Source organism: Stegostoma tigrinum, chromosome 14 (genome assembly GCF_030684315.1).
Source record: "Stegostoma tigrinum isolate sSteTig4 chromosome 14, sSteTig4.hap1, whole genome shotgun sequence".
Taxonomy (NCBI): domain Eukaryota; kingdom Metazoa; phylum Chordata; class Chondrichthyes; order Orectolobiformes; family Stegostomatidae; genus Stegostoma; species Stegostoma tigrinum.
The window spans coordinates 67316644-67325258 of record NC_081367.1 but is presented as its reverse complement, the minus strand read 5'-3'; positions in this window follow the sequence as shown (position 1 = coordinate 67325258).

The following is an 8615-nucleotide window of genomic DNA, read 5'->3' as shown; positions in this document are numbered from 1 at the left end:
GGCCATGTAAAGATGGCACTTTCCTTCCCTAAAGGACATTAGTGAACCAGATGGGTTTTTCCCAACAATTGATTTGTGATGATGATGATGATTATTATTATTATTGTACTCTTAATTCCAGACTTTTGTTGATTTCAAAATCCACCATCTGCCATGGGGATTCAAATCCAGGTCCCAAGGGCACTACCTGGGTCCCTGGATTAACAGTCTAGCAATAATGCTCATAGTCCATCGCCTCCCACTTTTGAGGAAGGGTCACAGGACCTGAAATGTTAACTTTGATTTTTTTTCACAGATGCTGCCAGACCTGCTGAACTTTTCCAGCAACATCTCTTTTTGTTCCTCCCCCCGCTGAAGGATAAATGATTCTGTCATGATTCCTGACCATTAAAGATTTATGACGCATCAGTGAGAGAAACATTGTGAAAGTTCAAAAGCTCCTACGTTCAAATCTCCTTTGCCAAGTGCAACATCCAGGTCCCACTTCCTTTACTCATGGGACGTGAACTGTAAATAGAAATTCTTGTGTTTGTACATCATCATTAACTAACACACTACCAAGTAAAGCACTTTCCATCAAATTAAATAGTTTTGAAGTGTAGTCACTGTTGTAATTTAAGAAAGTGGCAGACAATTTTCAGACAGCATGCTCCCACAAACATGTGAATAAAAAATTCTTCCAGTGCAATACTCCCTCAGTATTGAGAATGAGCCATCAGCTTAGATTCTGGGATAATGGGAACTGCAGATGCTGGAGAATCCAAGATAATAAAATGTGAGGCTGGATGAACACAGCAGGCCCAGCAGCATCCCAGGAGCGCAAAAGCTGACGTTTCGGGCCTAGACCCTTCATCAGAGAGGCGGATGGGGTGAGGGTTCTGGAATAAATAGGGAGAGAGGGGGAGGTGGACCGAAGATGGAGAGAAAATAAGAGAGTTGGAGAGGAGAGTGTAGGTGGGGTGGTAGGGAGGGGATAGGTCAGTCCAGGGAAGACAGACAGGTCAAGGAGGTGGGATGAGGTTAGTAGGTAGGAGATGGAGGTGCGGCTTGAGGTGGGAGGAAGGGATGGGTGAGAGGAAGAATAGGTTAGGGAGGCAGAGACAGGTTGGACTGGTTTTGGGATGCAATGGGTGGAGGGGAAGAGCTGGGCTGGTTGTGTGGTGCAGTGGGTGGAGGGGATGAACTGGACCCCAGAGGAGACAGCCACATTGAACCCTGCCGCATCTTCACCAGTCCCCCAGACCTTCCACTAACTGAGGACGAACGGTCAGTCCTTAGTAAGGGGCTCACCTTTGTCCCCTAACAACCACAAGTCAACGAATACCAGTCACGGTTGGACATAGATCAGTTTTTCCGCCGCCTTCGCCTCCACGCCTACTTCTTCAACCGGGAACCTAACCCTCCCTCCACTGACCCCTTCACCCGCTTCCAACACAATTCCTCCTCCTGGACACAACCCCCAGGCCTCGTACCTTCCCTCGACCTCTTCATCTCTAACTGCTGTCGAGACATTAACCGCCTCAATCTCTCCAACCCTCTCACCCACTCCAACCTCTCCCCTGCAGAACGGGCAGCCCTCCACTTCCTCCGTTCCAACCCCAACCTCACCATCAAACCCGCAAACATGGGTGGCGCAGTGGTAGTATGGCGCACTGACCTCTACATCGCCGAGGCCAAACGCCAACTCTCTGACACCACCTCCTACCGCCCCCTCGATCATGAGCCCACACCCGAGCACCAAACCATCATCTCCATAACCATTCATGACCTCATCACCTCAGGGGACCTCCCACCCACAGCCTCCAACCTCATTGTTCCACAACCCTGCACGGCCCGTTTCTATCTCCTTCCCAAAATCCACAAACCTGCCTGCCCTGGTCGAACCATTGTCTCAGCCTGTTCCTGCCCCACCGAACTCATCTCCACCTATCTGGACTCCATTTTCTCCCCTTTGGTCCAGGAACTCCCTGCCTACGTCCATGACACCACCCACGCCCTCCACCTCCTCCAGGACTTCCAATTCCCTGGCCCCCATCACCTCATTTTCACCATGGACGTCCAGTCCCTATACACCTGTATTCCGCATGCAGATGGCCTCAAGGCCCTCCGCTTCTTCCTGTCCCGCAGGCCCGACCAGTCCCCCTCCACCAACACACTCATCCGCCTAGCCGAATTCGTCCTCACCCTCAACAACTTCTCTTTCGATTCCTCCCACTTCCTACAGACAAAGGGGGTGGCCATGGGCACCCGCATGGGCCCCAGCTATGCCTGCCTCTTTGTAGGTTACGTGGAACAGTCCCTCTTCCGCACCTACTCAGGCCCCAAACCCCACCTCTTCCTCCGTTACATTGATGACTGTATCGGCGCCGCCTCTTGCTCCCCAGAGGAGCTCGAACAGTTCATCCACTTCACCAACACCTTCCACCCCAACCTTGAGTTCACCTGGGCCATCTCCAGCACATCTCTCACCTTCCTGGACCTCTCAGTCTCCATCTCAGGCAACCAGCTTGTAACTGATGTCCATTTCAAGCCCACCGACTCCCACAGCTACCTAGAATACACGTCCTCTCACCCACCCTCCTGCAAAAATTCCATCCCCTATTCCCAATTCCTCTGCCTCTGCTGCATCTGCTCCCACGATGAGGCATTCCACTCCTGCACATCCCAGATGTCCAAGTTCTTCAAGGACCGCAACTTTTCCCCCACAGTGGTCGAGAACGCCCTTGGCTGTGTCTCCCGCATTTCCTGCAATACATCCCTCACACCCCGCCCCCGCCACAACCACCCAAAGAGGATCCCCCTCGTTCTCACACACCACCCCACCAACCTCCGGATACAACGCATCATCCTCTGACACTTCCGCCATCTACAATCCGACCCCACCACCCAAGACATTTTTCCACCCCCACCCCTGTCTGCTTTCCGGAGAGACCACTCTCTCCGTGACTCCCTTGTTCGCTCCACACTGCCCTCCAACCCCACCACACCCGGCACCTTCCCCTGCAACCGCAGGAAATGCTACACTTGCCCCCACACCTCCTCCCTCACCCCTATCCCAGGCCCCAAGATGACTTTCCATATTAAGCAGAGGTTCACCTGCACATCTGCCAATGTGGTATACTGTATCCACTGTACCTGGTGTGGCCTCCTCTACATTGGGGAAACCAAGCGGAGGCTTGGGGACCGCTTTGCAGAACACCTCAGCTCGGTTCGTAATAAACAACTGCACCTCCCAGTCGCAAACCATTTCCACTCCCCCCCCCCATTCTTTAGATGACATGTCCATCATGGGCCTCCTGCAGTGCCACAGTGATGCCACCCAAAGGTTGCAGGAACAGCAACTCATATTCCTCTTGGGAACCCTGCAGCCCAATGGTATCAATGTGGACTTCACCAGCTTCAAAATGTCCCCTCCCCCCACTGCATCCCAAAACCAGTCCAACCTGTCTCTGCCTCCCTAACCTGTTCTTCCTCTCATGCATCCCTTCCTCCCACCTCAAGCCGCACCTCCATCTCCTACCTATTAACCTCATCCCACCTCCTTGACCTGTCCGTCTTCCCTGGACTGACCTATCCCCTCCCTACCTCCCCACCTATACTCTCCTCTCCACCTATCTTCTTTTCTCTCCATCTTCGGTCCGCCTCCCCCTCTCTCCCTATTTATTCCAGAACCCTCATCCCATCCCCCTCTCTGATGAAGGGCCAAGGCCCGAAACGTCAGCTTTTGCGCTCCTGGGATGCTGCTGGGCCTGCTGTGTTCATCCAGCCTCACATTTTATTAACTTAGATTCTGGGCTGATTTGGAATCAACGTAAACCCACAATCTTCTGACTCCAGGTGTGAGACTGCTTACAGTCAGAGAGTCAAAGAGTTGTACAGCACAGAAGCAGACCCTTCAGCCCAACTCGTCCATGCTGACCAGACATCCTAAATTAATCTAGTCCCATTTGGCGGCATTTGGCCTATATCCCTCTAAACCCTTCCAATTTGTAAACCCATCCAGATGCCTTTTAAATGTTGTAATTGTACCAGCCTCTACCATCTCCTCTGTAGCTCATTCCATACAAGCACCACCCTCTGCATGAAACAGTTGCCCATTAGGTCCCTTTTAAATCTTTCCCCTCTCGCCTTAAACCTATGCCCTCTAGTTTGGACTGCCCCACCCCAGGGAAAAGACTTTGGCTTTTCATCCTATTTATGCCCCTCATGATTTTAAAAATCTCAGTGAGGTCACCTCCTCAGCCACTGACATTCCAGGGACAATAGCCATAGCCTATTCAGTCCCTCAGTAGTTTAAACCCTCCAAGCCCGGCGACACCCTTGTAAATCTTTTCTGAACCCATTCAAATTTAGCAAAATCTTTCCTATAGCACGGAGACTGGAATTGAATGGAGTTTTCCAAAAGTGACCCAACCAAAGTCCTGTACAGCCATAACATGGCATCCCAACTCCTATACTCAATGCGCTGACCAAGCGTATGAAGTGCCTTCTTCAATATGCTGTCTAACTGTGTCTCCACTTTCAAGGAACTATGAACCTGCACCCTAATGTGGCAACACTCCCCAGGACCCTTCCATTACGTGTATAAGTCATGCCCTGATATGCCTTTCCATAATGCAGCACCTCAGATTTATCTAAATTCTCATTGCAATGTCAATTGCACTCTGGTATAATCTGAGACTGATCCCAACTTGCTTTCGATAGAATGAAAGCAGCCACATGAAAGTTTGCACCCGTCGCCAAAACACCAAACCACATGATCCCAATATGACGTTGCATGGCAGTGAATCATAAAAGTCAACAGACGAGGGCTTATCGTAATCAGGTATGACTCATGATTAAACAGTTAAGGAGTGTCCTATAACTTGGAAATTTTAGCCATTATCCAAATGACCTAGGGAAGGTTTGGCTTTTGGTATTGCAAAGCTACAGTAAATTCTATGCCCAGTTGGCCACGTGAATGAAATTTCAAAGCAGAGCACTTTTCTTTTTCAACGATTATGTGACGTTTGCCCATCTTTGAGGAGCGAAAGTTTCGCTTCCCAATGTTTCTCATGTTCATGTAACATCTACTGCGCAGAAGCTATGAAACAAAATGCACACCCTGGTTGTCTGGAACCTCACCCACTTTGCTGAGTTTCACTGCACAAATGGCAGAGATGGGAACTGCATTTAATGGGGAGATTAAATGTCGGAGCTGTGTTGGTGATGTTGGTCGTGGAGGATTAACAAAAATCAGAATTGACCCCAACTTGGGTCTTGTGATTTTCTCACATTCGAAAGGCCCACAGCAAAAGTGGGTGCCACTTCTCAAACCTTTGATGGGAAAGTTAGATTTTTAGACTTATTAGACCGAATCATCTTACTCTCCTTTTGGTTGAGTCATTTTTGTCAAATTTCATTGGAAGTTTCTCTCCATGAGGTCTTACAGGTTTTCTAACCCTAACATCCCAAATCCATCTCATTAACTATCTCCCCCCATCCCTTCTGGCTGCCCCTCACACCCAACGTGAGCTCCATTTTATCATTTGCCATCTCTGGAAGGATTTACCATTGCCAGGATAACCCCATGTCTCTGAGGCACTCACTATCTTTAAAAGACCGTCCTGCACCTGAGAATGCACTGTCAGTCCGGACCTGCCCTACACTCTTTGTGATGTTTTCCCAGGAGGTGGCAGATAGGAGGAGGTTGGCATCCTGCTTTGTGGATGGGCATCTGAAGCTCCTGATCGATGTAGTGGCAGAGAAAAAGATGCCCCCTTACCATTCAGGACCAGCAGAGGAGGCCACACCATCAGATCCTGCCACACTGGCCCGAGCATCAATATCTGGATCATCGCAACCTCAGCCGCCTGGAGGAATGGCTGGCAGTGAAGGAATAAAGTCAATGACATTCCCTACTTTGCCAGGGTACGTGCCACTGTCTTGTCTCTCTATCTCGCCAACTGCCACCAAGTCTCATGCCCTACCCCCTCACCATTCAAGCAACTCACTCATTCTCATCCACCCCACCCCACCCTCCAAACCCCGAATGGTCTTTATATGACCTACTCACTTGCTCAGGACGGCTTGCCACCCATCCTCTACCAGAATAAGCACTGTGCTACCCACTATCACATGCACCCTCCCTTTCTCTCAGAAGAGAATCAGTGCAGATTCAATGGGCTGAACAGCTTCTTTCTGCAATGTTGGGATTCTATGACATGCATCCAGTCTTTGTGTCTACACTAAACAACAAGACAGCAACACTGTGAGCCTTGTTCTCTGAATGGATGGGGGTGACAGCATGTGAAGGGTCAAAGCAATGCACAAAATGTCAAAGCAAGGCAGGGATGCTGTGAGAAACTGAGTCAGCGAGCATGAAGAGATTGAATGAGCAGCCCCGAGATGCAGCCTGGTCCAATCCATGAGCTGGATTTCTGTCCCCAAGCTCAGTGTCCTTGCAGCAGCATGCCACTGTTAGCCACAAAGTGCAGCTTTAAAACTCAGAAATGTCCTACAAGTGGGTCAGACAAGAACCATGAGGGTCCTGAGAGACTGGCAGGTCTTGGATGCCAATGGCCATGGATAGAGAAATGCCCAGCAGTGAAGGAAGAAGGTCAATGACTTTGCCAGTGAACATGCCACCATCTTCTCTCTGGGGTGGCTGCAGTTGCAGCCCTAGGGTTGTTTTTGGCTGGCACTAAAGATGATAGTTTGAAGGAGTAAGAGGTGAGCTGGAGTAAGAGGTGAGCTGGAGTAAGAGGTGAGCTGAAGTCAGCAGGTACCTGCTCAAACATCCATGTCTGGAATTCTCAGTGTCCCAGTTTGTTCGCAGCAGTTGGTAGGATGGGAAGCTATGTCTCATCGAAGTGAGGCATAACGTTGATGAAATTAATGAAAGTTAGAAGAAACAACAACCCCGATTCATAGGCATTGTCCTGCCGATGCCTAGTCACAATCCCATCTTGACATCTGAAACTTCGGTGGAAAATGCAGCTTGTTGCTACTGATGTCGAGAAAGGCTTTGCTGGTTTTTTCTTGGGATTATCTCACCATAGACAACATTATGTAAGATTCCATGCATTAATGTTGATTCATTTGCAACGTTACTGGTTTCTTTTGTTGTTTGAGTCAGATCTGTGAAGATTTCAGCTGAGCTCCAAACCTTCAAACGCTCTGATTGTTTTTCAACTTTTGCACTTACAATCTCAGCAATGGATCTGCGGTTGGGGGGGAGGTTTATCCTTGAATAATTTCAAGACAGAGGCAGAGAGATTCTCATGAGGTAGGGGAGGTAAGCGTTATCAGGGGTAGATGGCGTGTGTAATTGGAAACAAACAGATTAGCCATGATCTCACTGAATGGCAGAGCATGCTTGGAGTTGGTGTGGGGATGGGTGGGGTTGGAGGGTGGGAAGCTGAATGACCTACTTCTGTTTCTATTTGGTATGTATGTTTTTCTATTCCAACTTCAGCAAACCATTTAAGTAATAAATCTACTTTAGATTTCTAAAAGAAAACAAACACATATTCTATCTAGTGAATTGACACATTAAGTCACACATTGTAAGAACGTATAAAATAATAGGCCGTTCAGTCCCTTCAGGCTGTTTTCTTTTTCTTCACTGGTGGGGCGTGAGCATTGCTGACTGGCCAGCATTGAATTGCCTGTCCCTGCCATGATCAGCCATGATCTCATTAAGTGACGGGGCAGGCTCAAGGGGCCAGATGGCTGACTCCTGCTCCTAGTCCTTATGCTCCTAATTGCCCTTGAAAATGTGGTGGTGAACTTCTTCCTTGAACCACTGCAATCCTTGTGCTGTAGGTTGATCTGTGCTGTCTTGAGGAAGGGATTTTCAGGATTTTGACCCAGCAACTCTGAGGAAACAGCGATATATTTCCAAGTAAGGATGGTGAATGGGAACTTGCAGGGGGTGGTGTTCCCAAGTATCTGCTGCCCATGTCCTTCTGGATGGTAGTGGTTTTGGGTTTGATAGGTGCTGTCTAAGAATCCTCGTGAATTTCTGCAGTGCATCTTGTAATAGTACACATTGCTGTGACTGAGCGTCAGTGGTGGAGGGAGTGGATGTTTGTGGATGTAGTGCCAATGAAGTTGGCTGCTTTGTCCTGGATAGTGTCAAACTTCTTGAGTGTTGTTGGGGCTGCACCCATCCAGGCACTTGGGGGATAATCCATCACATGCCTGACTTGTGCCTTGTAAATAGTTATTAGGCTTTGGAGAGCCAGGAGGTGAGTTACTCACTACAATATCCCTAGCCTCTGGCCTGCTCTTGTAGACACTGTATTTACACACTAAGTGCAATTGATTTTCTGGTCCATGATAATCCCCAGGTTATTGATACTGGGGGATTCAATGATGGTAATGCCAGAGTGATTAGATTGTGTCTCTTATTAGAGATAGTCATTGCCTGGCATTTGTGCAATGTAAATGTTACTTGCCACACATCAGCCCAGACTGGGATATTATTCAGATCTTGTTGCATACTCCTTTAGTGTCTGAGGAGGCATGAATGGTGCTGAACATTCTGCAATCATTGGCGAACATCCCCGCTTCTGTCCTTATGGTGGAGGGAAGATCATTGATGAGGGAATTGAAGATGGTTGGGCCTAGGG